The 6,062-nt window shown below is 36.9% G+C and overlaps 1 long non-coding RNA gene across 1 annotated transcript in view; it reads right to left on the reverse strand.

The window, feature by feature from the left end:
- LOC129644911 (uncharacterized) overlaps window positions 1-5,631 on the reverse strand; it is a 110,874-nt gene extending 105,243 nt beyond the window's left edge. Inside the window, exon 1 of the long non-coding RNA XR_008711045.1 lies at window positions 5,490-5,631. This is a non-coding gene — a long non-coding RNA (uncharacterized LOC129644911). The remainder of the gene's footprint in view (window positions 1-5,489) is intronic.
- Window positions 5,632-6,062: the final 431 nt, after the last annotated feature.

The raw sequence follows: 6,062 nt of genomic DNA on the forward strand, positions 1-6,062 counted from the left end.
CTTTTTGAAATAGAAGTCAACTTTTGGATAAGATCAAATTGAGGCAAATTGAATTTTTATTTGGTTTGACATAGATTGGGATCAGTGATGTGATTATTTTCCTTCCTATGTAGGGAGGAGAAAGAAAATCATCTTGATAAATCTCCTTGACTTTCTTCAAGGTGTTCAGTATCTTTTTTTGAAAAAAATAAAAGATGTTATGACATAAAGATTAGACCCTGAGGTTGAAAAACTTCTGCGTGGAGCCTAACACAATGGATTTTGATGGGGGAAAACGTTCAGTTCCTACATTCAACAGTTTATTCATTCACTTGACTATTGGTGCTATAGGATACATCAGGGAACAAAACAAAGCCCTTACTCTCATAGCATTTACATTCTAATAGGAGAGAGACAGGCAATAAAAACTCAACGTACAATATGTGGAGGGGTTATTTGGTATACTATAGAGAAAAATCAGGGACTAGGAATCAGAACTGTGCAAGGGGTGTGATTTGAATCAAGGTTTTCAGGGAAGTCTTCTCTGACAAAGTGGCATTTGGCTGAGACCAGAAGAAAGTGAGAAACTTAATCAAGTAGCTATGGAGGGAAGAATTTTGCAAGCACAGAAACGTTAAAGGCTCTGGGGTTTGAGTGTGTGGCATGTTTGAGGAATAGCCGGGAGGTGAGTATGGCTCAAATGAAGTACAGTCATAGCAGAAGGGTCCAGAGAGGAACCCAGCTGCTGATCATGCATGGCCTGTGTGCCATTGGAAGGATTTGGCTTTTATCTGTAAAATAAGATGGGAAGATATTGGAGACTTCTGAGCAAAAGATATTATGATATAACCAATTTTGAAATGTCCACTAATGTTGGGTACAGAATAGAATAGGTACATGGGAGCACAGGGAGGACGAAGCAAAAGATCAATGGTGAAAACACTGTAGTAATCTAAGAGTTGGTGATAACTTGCCCAGAGTGGTTATAGTGGGAATATTGAAGTAGTTGAATTCTAGGTACAGTTTAAAGGTGAAGGCAATGGGATTTTTGTGGTGTGTCAAGGGAAGAGAGGATTCAAGTAAGTAGAAGAATAGAGTTTCTACTTACATACATGGGGGAAATATGGGAGGAAACATTCAGAAATTTGACTTTCAGCATGTTAAGTATAAGGTGCTTATAAGGCATTTAAGTTTTGTAAGAAATTGAATATGTAAGTTTGGAGGTTAGGGGAAAAGTCTAGGTTAGGAATTAGAATTTGTGAGATGTTTATAATTTCTAAGGACCTGAGACTCATTTAGGGAGTAAGTATATAGACAAGAGTCAGAGAAGCCTGATGCACTGCAGTCTGTGGTGCTGCAAGGTGTCGGACACAATTTAGCAACTGAACAACAGTATAGATAAAAAAGGGATTTATAACTGAGTCACAAATCAGTCCAACATTTAAACATTTAGGAGATAATGAGGAACCAGTAAATGATGGATATTAAAAAAATTACTCTGTCTATAGAATTAAACACACACACACACACACACACATACACATTCTCCTTTTCTAAGAAATCTAAGTTGAGGTAGGAATCAGTCTCTGAGAAAGGGTGATGCTGAATTTTTCATGATGCAACAAGAAACCCAAGGAGGAAGGTGTCTAATAGGAAATAGAACTTCTCCTCAGTCTTGCTTGGATCAAAAAATTATTTTGGAATTTAGGGTGAAGACATAGTGTGTGATATGTATGATAATGAGAAAAGATGGCAGCATGGTTGGAAAAGAAACATGGATAAATTTTGATGTTAATCTTGTGACAATTAATATAATATTTTCTTTTTGAAAAAATATTAAGAACTCTAAAAATCTTTGCAACAAATAAATAAAAAGAATAAAATACATCAATAATACCACACTGAGATAACTACTGCCAACATTTTGGTGCAGCTTTTTTCTAGTTTTTATCACACACACATATATATTAAAATCAGGATTATATGTACATTATTGTGGTCTTCTGTTTTATTTTATATAATAGCAGGAATATTTTTAGATTTAATTTTCATATTTTGGTACAAGAAGAGAGATGATCAAAGAGAAGATTGTGCTAGTTTGAGAAATGTCTGGTCTGATATCTACTGATAAAGTAGAATGATGACTGGGTGTGTATATGAGAGGAACAGAGAACAAAGATGATGAGACTGGCCTTAGTAACTTGTGTCTTGGTGACTGATACAAGGGCTGGGTTACCCATGGGGACTGAGAAAAAAAAGACTGACCAAAGCTTTGCTTATTTTTTCATGTCAGGGTAGATTTCACACTTGCTTGCTGTGTAACTGGAGCATTGTTGCTTCTTCATTACTAGATGTAGCAGAAACTAAAAGGAAAGGATATTTGGAAATGTTTTGGTTGATATCTATTTATGTAAACAGGTAACGAAATTAACTTGTGACACAAAGTAGGTTATTTTGACTAAATTACTTGGTTTGGCTTTCCCTACCAGAGAAAGAAAAAAAATCATCGTATTTCCCCTGTAATTTTCATGTTGTAGGGATTTCAGTATAAACAAATACACCACCAAAATATTATATAGATATTTATAATATCTTTTTCCACAAATCTGTAAAAATTATGAAAAGCGATTTTAGTTGATCAGTAAAATGTTATGGGTATGACCACTGCAAAATAATTTCTTCTGTTGACAACTTTGATGTCTTACATTGCCTCTAAAATAAATGCCTAATTAGATTAGATTCAGAAGATATTAGTAAAACCAGAACCAATGAAAGTGCTTTTCAAATGAATGAAATTAATGAAAACAACAGAAACAATATTCAGTTGTAATCTGACAGTAGTGACTAAATGTGTGTGTTTCTGTTTATGTATTATGAGCTCTCTTTTTCTGTATATGAGCTCTTGATTGGTGAACACAATTGGCTAGAGAATGAGACTTTACAAGGTCAAGGTCACACATTCCACTAGCCCCATAGAAGCAGAAAACAATGTCATACCCCTCAATTGCACTACATATTCTGATGATTGTTTTTTGGACATGTGCTCTTGGTCACATAAAGACTAGCCAAGGGAGTTTGGTTCAGTAACAATCATCACACTATTAGGATAAAGGAACACACAACTTTAAGCATAGATGCCACACACTACAGGGCAATGATTTCAACTTTGTATGTTTCTGAATACACAGAAGTCACAAATTTGCAAACTCAACTGCATCATAGAAGAGAAAAAGCCCCACTTAGCCTTGATTCTAGTATTTAGCTGAAAACATAATTGTCTGTCACTTTTATTTCTACTTAATACTACATTACTATAGAAGTTTGAGATATACTGAAAAATATTACATTCTTTTATGAATATACAATTATTCTATGTATCTTCACCATTCATTATAACCAAAACAATGCATCAGAATATAGTTTTTCAAAATCTAAAGTAACATCTTTACATCTTGGAGTTTGTGAAGTCTAATAGAGAAATAACACAATAGCACGGAGCAATTCAGTCACTACGTTTCTGCCACTTCACATTGAGGGTCACATGCAATGACAAATACTGAAACTTGCACCATACATCAAGTTGGAGAAACACTGGCTTTTGATCATTGCATTTTTTGCTTAAAAAAAAAAAAGCTTATGATTTCCTGACATTTCCTTTTCTGATTGAACTATACTGATCCCATAATAAAGTACAAAGCAGTGTAAGTTCCCCCTGCAAATCCACTCATTATCCGCTGGACTTTGGAACCCAACTGCCCCTCTCATCTCACAAGGAGGACTGTGCTTTTATGCTGTTCTTTTAAAAAAAAAAAAAGGAAAAAAAAACTGAACCAAGTCCATAACCTCTAACAAATCACCATTTCCATCTGCAGCCCTGGCAGTTGTTTAAAAGCAAGAGCAGGAACAGAGAGAAAGCCCCTTCTTTAGTGCAGAACTCTTGATCTGCTTTAACCAAACCATTTATACAGTGTGGATCAGCCTTTCAATATGCAAAATGGACGAAGGTACCCAATTTTCTTTTATAATAGATTAAATTCAAAGTAGTTTTATCAGGGAAATCCACTGTAATCTTCTAATTTCCCTTTAAAAAAATTAGTCTCTGGCTATCAAAACACACTAACCATAGGAATAAAATATTTATCTAACAGGTTTCAAGTCTTAAGGACAGCTTCCTCTTTTTTTTTCTCGGACCTTTATGCCTCCCACCCACCAAAGTCCTCGCTCAACCCTACCAACAGCCCAGCTGGCACCACAGATAAGAAGCAAACTGTTTTCTCCATGACCTCTAAGCATTCTACTCCATGGGAAAAGCAACGTGGAATGCACACTCAGCAGGCTAAGAGTCTGGAGCCAGTTTGTCCTCGAGGCATTGCTGCCATAAAACATAATAGTATCCACTGTGTTTTGCTTTAAGCAGATCGGTCTCCCACTCCCTCTCTCCCCTTCCTGCTTCTCACTCTGCACCTGCCTGCAATACACGACCCACACAGCACAGAGCAAACAAAAAAGCACGAAACAGCAACAGATTCCTTTGTTTTACATGCAAATCCTACCTCCGGTAGTTGTCACATCTTCCTCAAAAGCCACGCTTAATTTTTAATGACAGCGATCCAGTGCAGTCCTCCAAATAGCCACCGGTTATCATCATTACCTCTTGTGCCTAAAGCCTTCCTGGACCATTAATGTCACAACCCTTGCTAACTCATAGCTTTAATACTCCCTGCTCAAAATGTCTGAAAGAGTTTGGAAGGACAATAGGAGTGACAGGCACGCTAGACAGCCATGCTTGAAATTAGTTATCTGAAGCTCCGTTAAAGCTGCTTCTTACTGTTTTTAAAGCGTGCAGGAGGTAGGATTTATTAGCCTATGATGGGCACGCTGTTTCTGTTTTTATTAAATACTGTAATAGGCTGTCTGTTAGCAATGCTGTGATAGGTCCAACATCAGTTCCCCACTGCTTTCAAATTCTCATATTAAAAAGAGAGAGAGGGCTCAGACTTCCTTACCGAGACTGAGATCGACACCACCCTGCCTACTGGATCACATTGCCAAATTCTTTTTAACTAAAGGAGAGAGAATTCCTTTTGCAAATTGGTGTTTTTACATGGAAAGTGAAGTTGAGAATAAACATTCTAGGATTCCCCAAACAATTCTCACTCCCAGCAAGGGAATCCTTCCCTTCTCAGTTACAAAAATAAGAATTCTCTGGAGTTAGGTAAAAGAATCAGTCCCCATAGGAAACGTTCTCATCATTACGGAGGAGGTAGGATTCAGGGCATACATTTACATAAAATTTCAAATGAGTTATAAAAGGGATTGAAAGTATCGATGAGCACATTATTTCATACTAATTTACAAAGCTCTATGTCCCAGTTTGAAGCAGTCATGTGCCCGGCTCTACTGTCCAAATGGAAAGAATGAATGATGGGTGCAAGGGATGGGGAAGTGTACACTACCTTGATCCACTTTGGACCGTTGTGATCATGGAAGGTGGAAGAGGGATTTCTTACCATTGGTCAGAGAAGACGGTAATTACTTGCTAGAAGTGCTACTCTGAAAAGTTCTATGTAGTTCTCCAAGTAGGGAAGCAGAAGAAAGTTCTTGGTGGCTCACAGTATCGCAGAGGATGTGATCTGCTTCCACTACTCAGGTTTAGTCTTTTCCTTCTGCTCTTTCTCCCTTCCTGCTACCCCAGGAGCAGTAAGTTTTATACTGGTTACTATGGAAACCAAGTGGTCTGCTCCAGGGGAGGGGCTTAGAGAAAGCAGCAGATGGAATACGAAGAAACTCTACTATTCTGGCCTATAGAAGTGAAAATGAGGTGGGATTAACAAACAAAAACTACTGCAAAACAAAATCTCAAAGGAGATGATTGCAGATCAACACTATTTAATTACTGGTATTTTTGTTATCTGGAAATATTGTTATGATTATAGCATCCATTATTTATTATATGCAAGAACTGAATATCTGAATTGCTCAGATATCTGATTTTTTTTAAAGACATATTTTTCCCTTTCTCTCTGTTTTTTCCTTTCCTAAACTTCTGGTTGTTGGTTTTATTCTGCCCTAATTGTATGTGA

This window comes from Bubalus kerabau, chromosome 2, assembly GCF_029407905.1.
Source record: "Bubalus kerabau isolate K-KA32 ecotype Philippines breed swamp buffalo chromosome 2, PCC_UOA_SB_1v2, whole genome shotgun sequence".
In the NCBI taxonomy this organism is placed as follows: domain Eukaryota; kingdom Metazoa; phylum Chordata; class Mammalia; order Artiodactyla; family Bovidae; genus Bubalus; species Bubalus kerabau.